The following is a 19,869-nucleotide window of genomic DNA, read 5'->3' on the forward strand; positions in this document are numbered from 1 at the left end:
AGTCATAATGAATAATGTGATGTGGATTATAGGCTTTTGTATTGACGGGAATCTGAGTGTTGTGTGTGTGTGTGTGTGTGTGTGTGTGTGTGTGTGTGTGTGTGTGTGTATGTGTGTGTGTGTAAGTGAAATGTCAGGCTTGTCTGTGTAAGGGGCCTGATCGATGACACACACACACACACACACACACACACACACACACACACACACACACACACACAGAGAGAGAGAGAGAGAGAGAGAGAGAGAGAGAGAGAGAGAGAGAGAGAGAGAGAGAGAGAGAGAGAGAGAGAGAGAGAGAGAGAGAGAGAGAGAGAGAGAGAGAGAGAGAGATGGGAGGGAAGAGAGGCCGCCCTTTAAATCTACGGTAGATTTCAGCCATATTTCACTAGCCGAAATGGCCACAGAATTTAATATAACAACGCAGCACTCTCTCTCTCTCTCTCTCTCTCTCTCTCTCTCTCTCTCTCTCTCTCTCTCTCTCTCTCTCTCTCTCTCTCTCTCTCTCTCTCTCTCACCATGAATCGCGCGGGAGAGTTTTCTTATCACCTCATGTTTTGCTTCCTTTTCTATCTCCATCTTTATCATACTTCGCTCTATTCCCTTTAAGAAAAATGTGCTTATCGTGCCATATTTTCTATTTTTTTCCTTTCTTTTCTTTATCTTTTACCGAAGTTTGTGTCCTTCGCTGTTCTTTATTTGTCTTTGTTTATCTTTTAACTTTATCCCTCAAGATTTTTTTTCTTCCTTGTATTTTCTTCTTAAATTCTCTCTCTCTCTCTCTCTCTCTCTCTCTCTCTCTCTCTCTCTCTCTCTCTCTCTCTCTCTCTCTCTCTCTCTGTTCTATCTTCAATTCATTTTTTAAGCCTATTTTTTTTCAAAGGCTCAGTTATTTTTTCCTCGCCTTTTTTTCTTTTATCTGTTTTATGGGAAATTTATGACTCTGCCTTTATGACCTTTAAACTTTTCCCCCTATTTTTCCCCACGTCGTATTTTTTTCCTTCCCTTACACAATTCTGGTCTTTCCTCACATCTGTTTCCCTTCCCCTTCATTTATTCATTCACAGTAACTTTATTTATCCTCCTCTTTTTTCCATTCACCCTTTTCTCTTTTCCTGATTCTTCTTTATTCCTCTTTCGTGTCCCCCTTTTTCCCTTTTGTATTTACCTCACTTTTATTATTCCCTCCCTTGTCTGTATTTTTTTTCTCTCTCGTTTTACTCTATTATCTATCTATTTATTTGTGTGTCTCTCTCTCTTGTTTCTTTTCTACTTCTACTTCTTTCTTCATTGTCTTTATTATTTCGTATTTTTTATCTCCTCTTCTACTTATTTTTTTCATGTTTCCTTTCCTCTTCCCACTCTTTTCTTGTTTCTCCTTTTCTTTTCTTTCTTTTTCCTTTTTGCCTTCTTCCCTTTTTCCTGTGTTTTTACTTCCTCTTTCCTTCATTTGCTTTTCTTCCATATCCTTTGTGTCTTCTTTTCTTTTCGCTACTTCTTTTCCTTCATTTTCTCCTCATATCTACATCCTTCCTTTCTCCTTTCCTCTTCCCTACCTAGCTACCTCTCTCTTTATTCCCCTTCTACCTATTACACTTCTTCCCTCTTCCTTAACTGTTTGCCTCTCCTGTTCTTCCTCTTCGCATCTCCTTCACCCTTCTTTTATTCTCTATTTACCTATCCCCTATTCTTCTTTACCTCCTTGTCTTCTCTGGTGTCCACTTTTCGCCTCCCTCTGCTCTTCTTTATACTGTCAGTCCCTCTCAGCCCCTCCTTGCCTGGTTTATGTGTCCCGTGAGCACCCCAGCAGCTGATCAGACGCATCATTTAGTTGTTGAGTGAATGGTCTCTTACATAGCTGGGAAAGTACTATCGGTTCTCCCAAGTCGTTTTAGTATTCCCGCCAGCCTTCCTTCATTACTTCTCTCTCTCTCTCTCTCTCTCTCTCTCTCTCTCTCTCTCTCTCTCTCTCTCTCTCTCTCTCTCTCTCTCTCTCTCTCTCTCTCTCTCTCTCTCTCTTCTTTACATTTTCCTTTCTGTCTTTCTTTCTGTTTTTTCTCATATTTTTTCCCTCTTTATTCGTTCATTCTTTGCTTCTTGTATTCTTTATTCTTTTTTTTGTTCTTTCCTTCTTCATTAATTTAATTCATCCATTCTTTCTTTTTTTTCGCCCCTTGTTCTTTTGACCTTACTCTTTTCTGTCTTTATTTTCTCTTCTTTCCCTCTTTCTTCTTTCTTTTTTTCTTTTTTTATTTATTCTCTTTATTTTTTTCCTTCCTTCCATGAAATTTTCTCGCACTTTCTTCCTTTCGACTTTCTCTCTCTCTCTCTCTCTCTCTCTCTCTCTCTCTCTCTCTCTCTCTCTCTCTCTCTCTCTCTCTCTCTCTCTCTCTCTCTGGTATACCCGAGGGGAAGGTCATTCTAGGTGAAAAAGGTCATAAAATTTAGTAAACGAGATCATAGGTCACCTGAGCCCACCTGTTATAAAGAAAATGGGATAGGTGGAGAATAGGATCTCTCTCTCTCTCTCTCTCTCTCTCTCTCTCTCTCTCTCTCTCTCTCTCTCTCTCTCTCTCTCTCTCTCTCTCTCTCTCTCTCTCTCTCTCTCTCTCTCTCTCTCTCTCTCTCTCTCTCTCTCTCTGTGTGTGTGTGTGTGTGTGTGTGTGTGTGTGTGTGTCGTGTAGGTATATCATATGGTGTGTGTAATTTGCCTTGTTTTGTATGTGCGTGTGGCGCTCTCTCTCTCTCTCTCTCTCTCTCTCTCTCTCTCTCTCTCTCTCTCTCTCTCTCTCTCTCTCTCTCTCTCTCTCTCTCTCTCTCTCTCTCTCTCTCTCTCTCTCTCTCTCTCTCTCTCTCTCTCTCTCTCTCTCTGAGCCCCAATTAGGATGCATAAATGCAAGAAGTATTTTTTTTACTATCTGACTATCTGACTATCGAGAGAGAGAGAGAGAGAGAGAGAGAGAGAGAGAGAGAGAGTATGGAGAATGTTCATGAGTGTGGAACTAGTGACTTTACGTGATAACAGATGGCGCTACGTACCGGTCTTAAACTACATTATGTCCCTTCCCTAAAGTTTCCGGCTTAGATTAGAGGAAGAGAGAGAGAGAGAGAGAGAGAGAGAGAGAGAGAGAGAGAGAGACAGACAGACAGACAGACAAATAGACAAAGAAAAAGATGAATATGAGATAGAAAAGGAAAAAAAAAGTTACGTAAAAAGAATAGGAAGAGTCTTAGAAAGCTAGAGAGAGAGAGAGAGAGAGAGAGAGAGAGAGAGAGAGAGAGAGAGAGAGAGAGAGAGAGAGAGAGAGAAATACTCGTAGAATGGCGACCTCATTACTCGGGAGTCGTTGGTAGCAAAGTTAAGAAGTACATGCAAACTTGCCTCGTTCTGCTCATGAAACTTTCTTATGAATACTGCTCAGGGCAACGGTGCGGAGCTGAGCGGTGCCTTCCCCCATTCCCTCACTTAATGGGACAGGAAGGGGAGGGGAGCGGAAAGGGGAAGGGGAGGTAGGAGAGGGGATATCAAGGAGAGAGGAAGGGGGAATGGGAGGTAGGAGAGAGGATACCAAGGAGAGAGGAAGGGTGGAAAGGGTTGGGAGATGTTGGAAGATACGTTATGGTTATCGAAATAGAAAACGGGAGACGTTATGGTTATCGAAATAGAAAACGGGAGGATTACAATGGCTGTTTTTTTTTTCTTTTTTACCCTTTGCTATTTAATCACATTTTTCCTTCATCACTAATCACTCTGAGACATCTTTACTTGTTTTACAGCCACCTTCAACTTTTAAACCGGATAGAAATTGTAAAATCTATTCTTTTTTTTTCATTCCCTCCTCCTTTGTAAATGTTTATTGATATTTCATACATTACTTCTGGTGCTGCTAAGTGTCGCGTATTGCAATGAATGTGAAAGGGGAATGTGAGGAATGAGAGCGTCTGTAGAAGGAAGAAGCCAGAATGTTGGGAGGCAGGGTATTGTTAGTGAAATAGAAAGGAAAGGATTATATATGCATTTTTTTTTTTATAGGGAGTGTGAAGAATGAAAGGCTATGTAGAGAGGATGTGATTAAGATGTTGGTTAGATGAAGGTATGGTGGTGGTGAGGGAAGGGGGTTAGGGTGTGTCAGTGAAGGGAAAGGGAGTGAGTGAAAGAAATAATAGGAGAAGTTGGGGAATGTCACAGAAGGGAAGGGGATTGTGAGAAAAAAGAACAGGAAGAAAGAGAAAGGTTTTGGCATCACTATGAGGAAAAGGAATAGAAAAGAAAGGAGCCTAAGTGCTGAAAAAAATAGCAGAAATATAATCATTGATAAGAAGAAAGAAATAAACGAATAAAAAAAAACATTAAAAAATACTGTTATGAAACCAATTTGCTTCAAGGTCGCACGTGCTTCTCTCCCCTCTCCCTCTCTCCCTCACCTCTCTCACCTCCCTTCCTCCCTCCCTCCTTCGCCTCTTGAATCCTCCTTCTCTTGATTCAGTGGCGTAGTCCATCCAAAGAACACTCGGCGTAACTCGGTGATCAGTGCTGACGTGTGCGGTGTGTTCTGTGGGAGGACAAAGCGAGGACTGACTGAGTGAAATGGAAGAGGGAGAATGAAACTGAGAGACGAAGAGAAGAGAGATGTGTACAGAGAGGAGAGAGAAGATATGATAAATAGACAAGAAAGGGTGTAAAAAGGAGGGTAGAGGATAAAAAGGACGGTAAAGGGAAGAGTAGGTAGAAGATACAAACAGAAAGGGAAGGAAAAGATGAGGAAACGAAGATAGAAGAAGGAAAGAGAAGATAGATGAAGGAGAAAGAATGATAAAAGAGAAGAGAAAGAGGAGGTTCAGAAGAAGAGAATGAAGAATAAGATACAGTGGAATGAATGGAAAGGAAGGTGAACGGAAGAAAAATCAAGAGAGAGTGGAGAAAGGAGAGAGAGAAGAGAAGAAAAAGAAGAAATACAGATGGAGAGGGAAAGGAGAAACAGAAAAAAGAAAGATACTGGAAAAGAGAGAGGGAAATAAAGAGAAAGAGAAAATAATGATATGGAAAGGAAAAAACAAATAAAGAAAGGAATAGGAAAGGAGGTGAATAGGAAGGGAGGTGATTAGGGAGAAGGGAGAAGGAAGGAAAAGCAAGGCCGCGATAACTTCTGAGATTTGTAAAACTTCTAGGAAATGTCAATAGAATACTTTGTTGTAAATTAGTACTTAGGCTCCCCCCCCCCACCCCCCACTAATACGCCTTCCCTTCCCTCCCCACAACCCACGCTTACCTGCCTCGTCCTTCTCTTTGTTCCTCTTCCTCTTCTTCCTCTTCTTTCTCTTCTTCCTCCTTGTTATTCTTTTCCTGATCCTTTTTTTCCTTTTTGTCGTCATTCTTATATTTCTCTTCCTCCTGTTATGTTCCTCCTTTTTTTCTGATTCCCTCTACTTATTTTCTCCTTCATTGCCTTTCTCTTGTTTCTCTTCCTTCTTTTCTTAATCTTTCTTTGTGTCTTTATCCCCTAATTATGTTTATATTCCTTATTTTCTTCTTTCTGTTGCTTATTCTTTTCCTCCTGCGCTTTATTCTCCTCTTCCTTCTTGCACTTCCCTTCTCTCATATCTCCTCTCCCTTCCAACACCTCCTCCTTTTCTCCTCCCCCTCCTCCTCTTCCTTCAACAACATCTTTAACACATATTAGGCACAAGACACTTCATACTTCACAAGACACACTCCCTCCCACCACCATCATCACCACCACCACCACCACCACCACCACCTCCACCACCACCACCACCAGAGACAAAAACAAAATACCGACCACTCAACAATCACGTCACATGCAAATCACAACACCCACCCACTCACTCCCCTACTTACGTACAAAATTGTGGGCGCCAGTGAGACAAACAACCGTGTCTTGCGCCAAACACTTGAGATGAAGGGCTGGCTGGGTTGAGGGGTTGGTGGGTGGATTGAGGGGGAGAGGGGGGTAAGAGGGGGAGATTGGTGGGTTGGGGGAGGATGAAGTAGACGATAACACGTCGACGACACCACCTGAGCTCAGAATGACGATGGAAAGGAGGCTGTGAAGGACGAAGGGAGGGAGGAGGAGGAGGAGGAGGAGGAGGAGGAGCAGGAAGAGGAGGAGGAGGGAAAAGAAGTTAACGTTAAGAGAGAAGAAAGAGGCTGAAGAAGAGGCTACTAAGAGAGAGAGAGAGAGAGAGAGAGAGAGAGAGAGAGAGAGAGAGAGAGAGAGAGAGAGAGAGAGAGAAACAACAACGCATGCAGTAAACAAAAGAAGAAAACTTAGAAAAGAGAAAAAAGAACAAACCTTTGAGAACGAAACAGATATATAAAACAAGGGAAACAGTAAAACAGAAGTAACCAAGAGGCATAAAGAGGAAGGAAGAGAAGCGAAAAAGGAGGAAGAGTAAGGGAAAAGTATGGATGAAGTGAAATGGAGAGGAGAAGAGAATATTGAAGAGGGGTTGTAAGGAAGGGTGACAGTGGCAAAATTGAATAGAAAGGAATAACGAGGGAAAGATGAGGGGAAAAGTGTAGATAGACAGAAAGGAGGAAAGATGGAATAGAGAAAACATGAAGGGGAGGAGGACGAGAGAGAGAGAGAGAGAGAGAGAGAGAGAGAGAGAGAGAGAGAGAGAGAGAGAGAGAGAGAGAGAGAGAGAGAAATACACAGCAAGGGGAGAAGAGGTGATGAAAAACAAGGGAGGGGGAATAAAAGAAAAACTAAAAAAAAGAAAGAGAAGGAAGGAGAGAGGGAGGGGAAAAATAAGGCGAGGTTGAGAATAGGACACGAAGGAGAGCTTTTATTGACACACACACACACACACACACACACACACACACACACACACACACACACACACACACACACACACACACACACACACACACACACACCATAATGTCTCTCATTTACATTACGATGATAAGACAAAGAATGCCGAGCGTGGATTGGAGTGAAGAAAAGAACCAAATGCCAGACAGACGGGCAGACAGACAGACGGATTGATATATAGATAGACAGACAGGCAGGCAGGCAGGTAGGCAAGTAAATAGGTAGATAAATAAACAGATTACCAGACAGACAGACACATACGGACAGGTAAAAACACAAACCATTACAGACAGACAAACAGACGGACGGACAGAAAACCGCCAGGGCGATTGACAAATAGACAGAAACAAAGAAAGACAGACAATCACACGAAGGAACAGACAGACAGACAGACAGACAAACACCTCACAAATAGCAAGAAAGAACCACTAGACCACATTAGACAGACAGATAGATAAACAAACAAACAGACAGACAGACAGACAAACAGACACCTCACAAATAAAAAGAAAGAACCACTCGAGAACATCACCCGTCACATTACCGTCCCCAAAAAACACCGTCACTGCCTTGGAAAGAAACGGAAAATGGTGAAAAGTGATGCATTTTCCACACGGGTGACCTCGAAAGAGACAGAGGTGCGCTAAGGTGAATATGATAGTGGCAATAGTGAACGATGGTGAAGGGGACCAACGTAACGGGAGGGAATAAGAGGAAAGGAAACGAGAATAATTGGTGACGTAGATGGATGAAATAAATACAGGGGAATAATAAAAAGGAGGTTATGGGAGAGAGAGAGAGAGAGAGAGAGAGAGAGAGAGAGAGAGAGAGAGAGAGAGAGAGAGAGAGAGAGAGAGAGAGAGAGAGAGAGAGAGAGAGAGAGAGAGAGAATCAGATACATACTTACCTAATTATCTACCTGCCTATTTACCTACCTACATACACACACACATACGTAGATATTAATGAATACTGAAAAAAAAATTGCGTTAAACATGAGAAAGAAATCAGAAAAGAAAATAATAAAGAAAGGAAGAGCGGGAAAAGAAGACGTACACCTGTATGGAAGCTAATTGAACACCTAGTGATACGTGTAATTTCCATCTAAGCCATTACCTTTGTTGTGTGTGCGTGTGTGTGTGTGTGTGTATGTGTGTGAGAGAGAGAGAGAGAGAGAGAGAGAGAGAGAGAGAGAGAGAGAGAGAGAGAGAGTGTGTGTGTGTGTTTGTTCATAACATTTTGGTGTGTTGTGTGTTCGTTTAGTCTCTCTCTCTCTCTCTCTCTCTCTCTCTCTCTCTCTCTCTCTCTCTCTCTCTCTCTCTCTCTCTCTCTCTCTCTCTCTCTCTAGGGTTCGTGATGAAAATGGTACACAAAAATCTTAATTGTGAAGTAAATGAGTAGGGAAATATGCTCAGTACATTTTTCTTTCACAAATGCGAGCGAGTAGGAACTAGTAAAGCATTTTAAAGTTTTCTTTTCTGTGACTTTCCTTTCCTTTTGTTCTCTGTTCTTTGTGCGTGTCCTTGTAAAGCGCTCTGGCCGACATGACTTGCAATCTTGGATGATAAAAAGGCAAATAGCAACGAAAAGACAAATAAATAATAAGATAACTTGGTAGTTTATTTAGAGTGTTTTTTTTTTTTTTTACGTTACATTCTGCTATAAAGGAAACGCTCTTTGTGCCTGGCCTTATGTATGTGATTCTATATATGACACGCATCCCTCTACAACAAACAGCAGTGGAGTGTGTGTAGTTGTCGTGAAGGTTAAAGAAGACAGCGACAGTAATAATGAATAATTTATCAATCATGCATGCTGACGACTGACTTAGCGCCAAGAACACGCTGTTGTGCATGACTTCATGGAGGAGGAATGTGAGGGGAGGGGGGAAGGAGGAGGACCAGGAGCAGGAGGAAGAGGAGGAACAGCAACGAAATGAGAACAAAAAGACTGAGGAGAAGAATGAAGAAGAGGAGGAGGAGGAGGAGAAGGAAGAAGACAATATATGGAGGAGAAAGAAGACAAGATGTGGATTATTATTTAGGACTGTATAGAAACAGCAAACAGAAACAGATTTTATATTAAGTATATGTATAGCTTTTTGAGGAGGAGGAAAGAGAAAACGAAATGTGAAGAAGGAAGAAGAGAACGAGGAAGAAGAAAATCAAATGATGGAGGGAAAGAGGAGGAGGAGGAGAAGGAGGAGGAGGAGGACACATCATCACGGTGGCGGCCTTGACATGAGGAAAGTAAATAAACCAGAACAACATGGCTGGTCAAATCGACAGCGTATCAACATGCAAATTACTCACTTTTCTCTCCACCCACCTCATGAAACCGCGCCTTATGAACCACAAAGACAAATTTACACTCACACAAACTCCCCTACACTTCTTGCTTGCCTCACCACCGATACCCAGCTCCGAAAATAAACAATAATAAAGAGATGTATGTGTTTACGCTGTGTATTGGCGGTGACGTGTCTTAGGTGCGATATGAGTTGCGTTACCCGGCAACGTCGTACATAGTTACGGGAATATCGTACACGCACACAGACACACATACGTACATACACGGTATCGTAACAGCTGTGTTATTATTGCGTGTGATTTTTGTCATTTATCATCTACGGCATGTACAAATAGGAAGAGAAAGAGAAGACGGTGTATAGCGAGGGAATAAAGGATGATGACATGTGGAAAAAAAAAAAAGAGAAACAGAAAAATATATAGAGAAGATATGTTTGCTGCTCCAGTGTGTGTGTGTGTGTGTGTGTGTGTGTGTGTGTGTGTGTGTGTGTGTGTGTGTGTGTGTGCTAAATAGCGTGCCTAGAGAGGGAGGGAAGAAGAAAAGGAAGGTATGAAAGTAGGAAGGAACGAAGTTGGGGAACGAAAGAAGGAAGGAAGGGGGAAAGGGGGGAGAGGCTCACTATTCTTAAATATTTACGCATCGTCTTTTGCTGTCGCATTGAGCCATTCATGAATATTCCCTGAAGCTAATCCTCTTTACCCGGCCCGTGCGTGTCCTGTACCTCTGCCTGTACCTTCACCTGTACCCCCATTTACGTGTTGCCCCATTTACCTCTGTACCCCTATACCCTACATTTCCTCCTCACCTAAGACTTTTCCTGTATTTACATCAACGATTACTTTTAACCTTATCTTTCATCACCTTTGCTTTGTTCCCTTTGCCCTTTCCTATCTCTACCTCCCTGACAGCAGATGGGGAGTGAGAGAGGGCAGGGAGAGAGAGGAAGGAGCAGGAGGAGGTGTGGTAGTAAATATAACATGAAGACTGCCTGTGTGTCTGTCGCGGTCCTGAGATGATGAAGTGCGTTGTGTTGTGTGGAGTTTGTTTGTGTTGCCTGGTGACGCTCGTGTGTGTGTGTGTGTGTGTGATTCACCTACGGTCGTCTGCTGGTCACCCAGCCACCCGTTCCCCTACGGAAAAAGCTCAGAGCTCATAGTGACCGGGACAGCGAGATCACAATCCCTCGAGTTACATCCCGTACCCACTTGCTGCTAGGTGAACAGAGGCTACACATTAAGAGGCTCGCTCATTTGCCTCGCTGCGCCCGGGATTCGAACCCGGGCCTTCTTGGTTGTGAGCCGAGCGTGCTAACCACTACACTACGTGTGTGTGTGTGTGTGTGTGTGTGTGTGTGTGTGTGTGTGTGTGTGTGTGTGTTAATGCGTATGAAACTTCGAGGAATTCATTAAATTTAGAGCACCGTATTAATTTTGTGTGTTACGGGACCGTTTGTGTGTGTGTGTGTGTGTGTGTGTGTGTGTGTGTAGTCAGTTCAAAGTTAGATTAAAACGTCTCTCTCTCTCTCTCTCTCTCTCTCTCTCTCTCTCTCTCTCTCTCTCTCTCTCTCTCTCTCTCTCTCTCTCTCTCTCTCTCTCTCTCTCTCTCTCTCTCTCTCTCTCTCTCTCTCAAACATTTCACACCACCACCACTACAATTTAATTACACCACAATTACACACACACACACACACACACACACACACACACACACACACACACACACACACACACACACACACACACACACACACACACACACACACACATTTTCCCTCAAAGTTTCATATTTAGCAACGTTCCCCCTCTATTTATATCAAAGAAAAACCGAATAGTGTTCTAGAGAAAAACAGGATTATTGTAATTTATTGTTCTATGTATTTGTAAGTTACACCTAAGAAATTACCTCCCATTTTCTTTGGTTTTATTTCCTCCGTTTTCCTAATTTCTCATTTCGTTTTCTGTGAATGAGGAAAGGCGTGAAAATAATGAAGTTTTAATGGTATTCTCTCTCTCTCTCTCTCTCTCTCTCTCTCTCTCTCTCTCTCTCTCTCTCTCTCTCTCTCTCTCTCTCTCTCTCTCTCTCTCTCTCTCTCTCTCTCTCTCTCTCTCTCTCTCTCTCTGACCTTTCTTGCCCTCTGCTTCACTTTACTTAACAACTTCACTGTGATTACACGAACTACTACGAGGAATGAAAACTACGAACATTATTCATTACAATCTGCCTTCTCGTTGTGATCTCGTATGCTTAAGTAGACCTGGCGATGACCTGAGATTACCTGTGCGTGACCTGGGCATTGTAACTTGACCTACAGCTGGTGAACTAGCAGACATGGAATTAGGTCACGGTACTGCGCGTTTAAATGACCCTGTGGCTACGTTTGATATCCTGTGTCGTAGGAGCGTCTCTGTGTACCTTGTGTTCATTGTGCTGGTACTATTAGGTTTCAGTACACATTCTTCTGTTATAATGTCCTATACACCTTTCTTCACGACACACACACACACACACACACACACACACACACACACACACACACACACACACACACACACACACACACACACACACACACACACACACACACACACACACACATTTTCTTCATACTTTGTTATATTTACTTGTCATGCATCTTTCTAACCTGCTACACACACACACACACACACACACACGACACACACACACACACACACACACACACACACACACACACACACACACACACACACACACACACTACTACTACTACTACTACTACTACTACTACTACTACTACTACTACTACTACTACTACTACTACAAGAACCCATTGATTATTCCCTATTAGCCTCCCTACAACACCCACTTATGTACCTAATCGAGCTGTCCACTACACACCGCCACACACCAATCAACACACACACACACACACACACACACACACACACACAACACACACACACACACACACACAACACACACACACACACACACACACACACACACACACACACACAGCCACACTTCTTTCAACACCCTGAAGGTCGGAACACAGGGAATCAATGCAGCACATCGCACTAATCACACCTGCCTAAGTACACACCATGGCGTCTCCATTACCTGGAATTCTAGCTGCGCACGTCAAGACAAGGGTGCCAACGTGCCTGCTCGCGAAACACGCCTAAGGTTCGTTCCTCTGACGTGAGATTAAGTCAGACCACGAAAATGAGACACCAGAGTAAAAATAAGAATATAAATGTATAAGTAAAGAAATGTGTAGAGTGTGGTTCCTCACATAAGAAAATGGAGTTAAAGTAAGAAAATGTAACATAATATTGTCACGTTAAGAAATTTATAAGAAAATGGAGCTTGGCGTGAGAAAATTTAGGTTGAGGCAAGAAACTGAATCAGAGAAATAATTAATTTTAGAAAAAAAATATACGTACTTACGAAAAGAAAATCAGGAAAATGGACGCTTAAAGCAGAAAATCACGGGAAACAAACATGAAAAAAAAAGGTAATAAAAACTCAGAAAACAAACTCACAAGTACCAGCCGTGAAAAAAATAAGAAGACACTAACTCACTCAAAGAGATATTTTGGAAGAAAAACCCCCAAGTTAGAAAATCATCCCAAGAAAACTCGTAAGTATGAGAAGTGAGATAGAAACATTGTAAAGACGCATCCCGGCAGAGCTAAAAGTACGCGAGAAAACAAAACAATAGAGAGAGACACAAGCACGAGCTGGGTTACAAGTAGAGCAGAAGACAAAGGTAAATATAGTAGGGACGCTTATACGGATGGAGCTCTCAGTACAGCAAAAAGCAAAGCAACAGCGGCGCCACCGAGCGAGGAATGCATCAATGACTACCTGTCTTGCCTGTGACGCTCCAAAGTAGAGTGAACGTAACTTAGTCTAGCGCCACTTGCACGCCCCGGTGGGCTTCCCCTTCTTACTTCCGACTCCCTCCTGACTCCTTGCCTGCCTCCCCCTCTGCGTCACCAGCGAGCAGCATGTGCATGTGTCGCTGCGTGATGACACCTATAGGCTACTCCAGACCTGAGATTCCAGTCACCGCTGAGTCTGTTAACTTGATTCTGGACGTCATCTCTGTAAAGGGTTGGGCAGCGTACTTTAGTGCTTGGTTCCTATTCTGACCTGAAAGGATTGACTTTTTATATATTTTTCTCAACTTCTATATTTGCATCTACGAGTTTGAGTCTGTAAGTCCTTTTTTTTTCTTCAAGTCTAAGTTAAGTTGATGTGATACGGAAGTGAGCTAATGCCCCCTCCTGCCCCAGAGAGTTAAGACTGGCATACGAGGTGACTTTCTACTGCTTGCTCCCTCCACTCCCCTTTCCACCTCGCCTCTTGATGTAGATGATAGACAGACACCATCGTTGGAGGCTGCGTGTCGCCCTCCCATCTCCGGCAGCTCTTCGTGGTCTTTCTAATGGCGGTGTGACCCTCCTTCCTCATCCTTCAGTGTTCCTTCCCATTCTCCCTCATCAGTGGGTCCTCTTCCCCCTCTGTTCATTTGTCACCAGTATTGCTGTGGTGTATTGTGGGTTAGGTTAGGCTGTGTTGGCTTTATCTGTTTTTTTCCAGGGAAGTTTCGTGTATACTGTTAGATACTCTTTTGTTTTTGTTTTTGGTTTGAGTGACCTGTTTTTTTTTTTTTTTTTTCGTGTCTATAAAGAGAGCTTATCGTTTTTGTTTTCTTCTTTTTTCTTTCTACTGTTAGGATTATAGTGTATTTCTCTCTCTCTCTCTCTCTCTCTCTCTCTCTCTCTCTCTCTCTCTCTCTCTCTCTCTCTCTCTCTCTCTCTCTCTCTCTCTCCTCTTATGGGTTTAGAGCACTATTTTCCTTTATCTTCGTTAGGAATCTATGTTATGAAGTATTTTGCTCTAGTTTCTCTTCCTTCTTCTACTTTCACGGGTATTGTTCTTTTCTAAGGCATTTCATGGATTTCCGTTTTATTTCCCTTCACTCACAACTGCGTGCATTTCTGTCATTCTTCTCTCTCAGATGTACACGTCGTTTAATGAAAGAGAGGTTATTTGCTTGTCATACTACGATGTGGCGTCATCACTGGCCTGTATTATGAGACGTTAGCTTCTCTCGTCAGCATAATCGGGTTCTCATGCGAGGTTGTCCCCTCTGACGGTGCAGAATTCTTGTTAAACTATCACTACAATCATGAAAACACCCTTGAAAGTTACAGTAACTTCCATTAGAGCCTGTTAAAATTGTCGAGGTAAGATGCGGAAACGTTTAAATGGATAGAATCAGTTATGTTTTTGTATGAAAAGATGACGCAAAGTTAGATGACGGCGCCTTATATGACCATTGTTGCGGCGCCAAGATTTTTTCATCATTCAGTCAGTTTTTAACAGGAGTAAGTAAATTCGTACGTATATAAGTAGCAGTGATGTTTACTTCAACCAGTTCCCTGTCAGACAGTTTTCCACAATCCCTAGCAAGTTTTTAGATACTTTTTGTTTGAACAGCTTCGTAAATATAATGTAGCCCAAGAAACACAAAATTAACTTTCTTTAACTTTCTAATTTCTTTGCCCCCTTCCAAATAATTTATATAGTACTCAAAATGTCAACAAAGGACAACCATATCAATAAAACGGTTAATCCTTGAATAACGAAAAAAAAAAAAACGTTGAAATTTAGATTAATTTTAATATTGTTTTTAACTGATGATGTGAGGAGAATCGTATTTCAATTAATTAAAATTTGCTCTCCGTCACTTATATTTTTCGTTAATTTTCAGAGTTTCCACGATTGACTTTTACAACAGAACCACGAACTTATTGGCATTTTGTCCAGACCTTTAACCTTTACAATATCACGGCATCGATTTCACAGTATTCTAATGTCACGAGAGGATTTGATCAGGCTAAGGATGATTCTCCTCGTTTTCAAGGCTTATAAATCATCTAGTTACTAATTAACAGAAGACTGGGTGAAGTTTGGAAGCTGTCTGAAATATTGAATGCCTTAATAAAACTTTCCGTGTCTAAGTAATGCATCGGGGTTATTTATTTATTTATTTATCTATTATAGATTATTTATTTATTTATTTTTCAACAACTAGGAACTTTTTCTTTTATTTCTGTTTAACTTTAATAGAAAAAAAAATAAAGTCATCGCTCTACAGGCAGGATTTTTTTTTTCTCACTTTTTTCATAATTTCAGATTGATCTTTCCACTGCTAAACATTTTTTTTTTTTTTTTACATAATCACTTGCTTTTTCAGACAATCATTTAGCTCTTCATTTCCATAAACAGTTTTGTAATAAAGAAAAAAACATTAACCAAAAAAAAATCATAACTTATGCTCTCATTTTTTTCTCTGTCCTTGCAAACATTTTCCTTTAACATCACTCTCAATATTAACAAAAGAACGTTGCAGAGAAGGGATTAATTATCACTGATAGGAAGATGAACACATATTCTTTTTAATCATCGTTTTTAATGGGGAACTGAGCTATGGAGTTTTTCAATACGATTTTAATACAAAGAGCAACGAGCGTATTCATTAGATCTGTTGTTTTGAAGAGGGGAATGAGCTTAGTACAGGTGGATGGATAGGCTAGGCTAGGTGGATGGTTGGCTGGTTAGGCGAGGCGTGGGTGGAGAGAGGTGAGGTTTGGTCGGATGGTTGCTGGATGTTCACTCTCAGCAGTTTCATTGATTTTTTTTTTTTTTTTTTTTTTTTTTTATCTCATGTGGTTGATGATGATTTAGGGCTTTATTGATATTTCTTTTGGGATTTTACAATGACAGGTTTGATGTTTTGTTTTATATATTTTCAGCCTTTTTCTTTTAAGTAAATTTCAGATTAGTGATAATAATAATAATAATAACAATAATAATAATAATAATAACTTCATTGGACTTATTAAATCATCATTTTTGTTACGCCATTCATTTTTTTCCCGCCTTTCGTAATTCATCGTCAATTTTCTTTATTTCGCCAGTTTGTTTTTCTTTGCATCCTTAATAACAAGACCAGATGATGAGAGATCTTTTAATAAAGCCAAATATAGGAAGTCATGGGATTAGTTTTTCCTGTTTGTCAAATGTTATCCTTACTGTGAAAGAAGGCAACGAGTGACACGGTTTTGTGAGATATGAATATTTCCATCATTTTAAACAAGAACAACAACGAAGCTAGTAACGCCTCTTAACTCCTTGACTGCTAGTAATAATAACCTGCTAATTACGTCTTTTAACTCATTGACTACCTGTAATAATAGCAATAGTAACCTGCTAACTAAAACCTGAGCCACAGTACTAATCAGAATTAAAACTGCAAGCATGTAATGATCCGAGCTACATTTGAACCATCTGAAACATTTGAAGCGTTTATTTTACAAGGTGCATACATTCACTTGGCATATGGTTGACTGCAGGCCAGCCCTTTTATAAGTCGGTGCTTTCTAGGTAATGGTTTGTTGTTAGTGTAGTTCAGAATATCCCAAACTTTCACCTCAGAACCCGAAGCAGTTGAACCGTCATTAATTAAAAGTAGAGCGTCATCTTCTTCTTCTTCTTCTTCTTCTTCTTCTTCTTCTTCTTCTTCTTCTTCTTCTTCTTCTTCTTCTTCTTCTTCTTCTTCTTCTTCTTCTTCTTCTTCTTCTTCTTCTTCTTCTTCTTCTTCTTCTTCTTCTTCTTCTTCTTCTTCTTCTTCTTCTTCTTCTTCTTCTTCTTCTTCTTCTTCTTCTTCTTCTTCTTCTTCTTCTTCTTCTTCTTCTTCTTCTTCTTCTTCTTCTTCTTCTTCTTCTTCTTCTTCTTCTTCTTCTTCTTCTTCTTCTTCTTCTTCTTCTTCTTCTTCGTTACCCATTTTGACTTCTTGCATTGATTCATTTGAGAAATCTACGTTCTCTCTCTCTCTCTCTCTCTCTCTCTCTCTCTCTCTCTCTCTCTCTCTCTCTCTCTCTCTCTCTCTCTCTCTCTCTCTCTCTCTCTCTCTCGTGTCCAAAAGCCTTTCAGTGCACGAGAAGACACTTTGCTTTTATTTGGGAAAGGAAAACGAGGGTAGGTGATGTTTGGCACGGGGAAGTGTCTAAATGGTTCATAGTATTATTATTATTATTATTATTATTATTATTATTATTATTATTATTATTATTATTATTATTATTATTATTATCATTATTATTATTATTATTATTATTATCATTATTATTGTTGTTGTTGTTGCTATTGTCGTTGTTTCCATCATCATGATTATCATCGTTATCATTACCTTATTATTATTATTATTATTATTATTATTATTATTGTTATTGTTATTACTGTCATTATTACTGTTATTGTGTTTTCTGTTTTATTGTCATGTGTGTGTTGAATGAGTTGTGCTACTTAATGTATACTCTCTCTCTCTCTCTCTCTCTCTCTCTCTCTCTCTCTCTCTCTCTCTCTCTCTCTCTCTCTCTCTCTCTCTCTCTCTCTCTCTCTCTCATCAATATGTTACTTTCTTCATTGGTGTGTACATGTATTTTGAATATCCTGTGTACGTGTCCATAATATTTGTGTTATTTGGTTCACAGCAAACATTTTTTTTTTTTCATCCTCAAAATTTTAATGAGTTACATACCTTTATTTTAATTATCAAGAATTTTTTTTTCATATTTCAAGTACCTTCTATTTTGCCATACGTGTTTAGATTATGTTGTTGTTGGTGTTGTCATATGTTATGGATCCTTTGTGTTCTCATATTATATGTTACCAGAACTTTTCAAAACATCTTGGATAGCATCTAGAGTCATTAGGGTTTCATTTGAGTTCATCTTTGGATAGTCTATAATCAGATTTGCAGAATTATTCACTAATTTGAGGATCATTTTTTACTATTTCTTTATGGATTATGGTATCCTCCCTTTATTTTACGCTCCATAAGCCCCTTTGTCCTTCCCCCTTTCCAATACCACCCCCACAACCCCCCCAATACCCCTCCCCAATCTCAGTGTGCTCCCGGTCCCCTTGTTTCCCTCCATCTCCCCTATTTTCCTCCCCCACCATGTTTTCCTTCCTCTTCCCCCTCCCCCCAAGCCGCCATGTTGACCTTCCTCCATAACGTGCCCCGAGCGTGATGACCTTGAATGCTGGGATTAGCTCTTACCATTATTTTTCCCCCTCACTGCCTCCCGCTGTCCGGTCACCACCACCACCACCACCACCCAGCATGGAGTAAGTAATTCAGGGGAGCCGTACTGATGCCCTCTTGTGTCTTCTCCCTTTATGTGACTTAACCCTTAACCGTTAACCCTTAGCCAGCCTTTTAACATCACTGTGCTTCGTTGGCCTTCCCTCTCTCTTCCTGTTCTCTCTTTCCTCCCCCTCAACTCTTTCACTGCTATATTGTGTACTTGTCCTATGTTCACACACTCATGTTAATATAGGTAATTGTTTGCATGGCCACAGGGAAAAGTAGAGGGAATCTGAGGGTCATTTTTTGTATTTCCTAGGTTACATGGCTATTTAAAAGAGTGTAGTGCAAAAATGGGTGTTTTAAAAGTTGTAACTTAGAAAAAAAAAAACGTGTAGCAGTGAAAGAGTTAATATCACAATGCTTAGCCATCCTTCCCTTCCCTTCCTTTATTTTCCCTTCCTTTCTCTTATTTTCCTTTTCCCTTCCTCTTTTTAAACCCAGATTCTTAGCTATCCTTCCCTTTTCTCCCTCACCTCTACTATTCTATCCCTCCCCATCCCTTATTCCCTTCCGTCTACCCCCTTCAAGTCCCATGCTTTGCTACCCCCACTCTCCTTCCCTCCTTGCCCTCCACCACCACTACCATCACCACCGCCACATTAGATGTAACCAGCACATTCGCACATTCTATATCTCTGTCTTTCTCACTTAACGGATCTTATTTAGTTGTAACAGAGTTTGGTTTGTTTTTAGTTTCTACATAAAGAGGTAGTTCTTAATTTTTCTTCTGTTGATTTTTTTTTTGAAGTGTGATTGATAGATTAGATTAAAACCTGTAGTTAAAATGTAGGTATCTTGAGGTTGAGTGTCTCTCTCTCTCTCTCTCTCTCTCTCTCTCTCTCTCTCTCTCTCTCTCTCTCTCTCTCTCTCTCTCAACTGCTTGAATTTCCCAAATTTAAAGACAAACTATTCGTCACATTTAATTTCCCAAAGTTTCTCCGTTTTATTTATTTTTTTTTCATCGCAACTGTAAATAACTTTCTTTTCATAGAATGTAATGAGAATGTAATTATTATTTTTTTTATTTATTTGAATCTATACTTATTGCTTGTGTGTGTGTGTGTGTGTGTGTGTGTGTGTGTGTGTGTGTGTGTGTGTGTGTGTGTGTGTGTTATTGCAGATTAAAAGTAGAAAAGTAGGAAAAAAATAAGCCTGCTCTTAGATATTCATTTGATTCCTTTGTATATATTTTCTCACACTTCATGGTAGATTTAATGAGTTATGTATCGCTTATTTTAGTGTTGCATACATTTTTCATCCTGCTTTAGTGCTTTCATCCGTTCTTTCTTTCTCATTATTATGGCTTCATGTTTTTACATTATTTCTATTTGTTTTGTTCTCCTTTTCATTCTTGTGTCTATATATTATTATATTTTTTAACTTCATTCCTTGCCTTTCATTTCGTACTTTTCCGCTTTCTTTTTAGTTAAATTTCTTACATCATAATTTTCTTTCATGGTCTTATCTTTCTTCAGTTTCCTACCTTTCGTTTCTTACATGACAATT

The 19,869-nt window shown here is 40.4% G+C and overlaps 1 protein-coding gene across 3 annotated transcripts in view; it reads left to right on the forward strand.

The window, feature by feature from the left end:
• Positions 1–19,869, forward strand: part of LOC135089668 (calcium-activated potassium channel slowpoke-like) — a 141,833-nt gene that overhangs the window by 38,651 nt on the left and 83,313 nt on the right. The gene's annotated exons all lie outside the window — the stretch shown is intronic.

The sequence above is a fragment of the Scylla paramamosain genome, chromosome 33, assembly GCF_035594125.1.
Source record: "Scylla paramamosain isolate STU-SP2022 chromosome 33, ASM3559412v1, whole genome shotgun sequence".
NCBI lineage: Eukaryota > Metazoa > Arthropoda > Malacostraca > Decapoda > Portunidae > Scylla > Scylla paramamosain.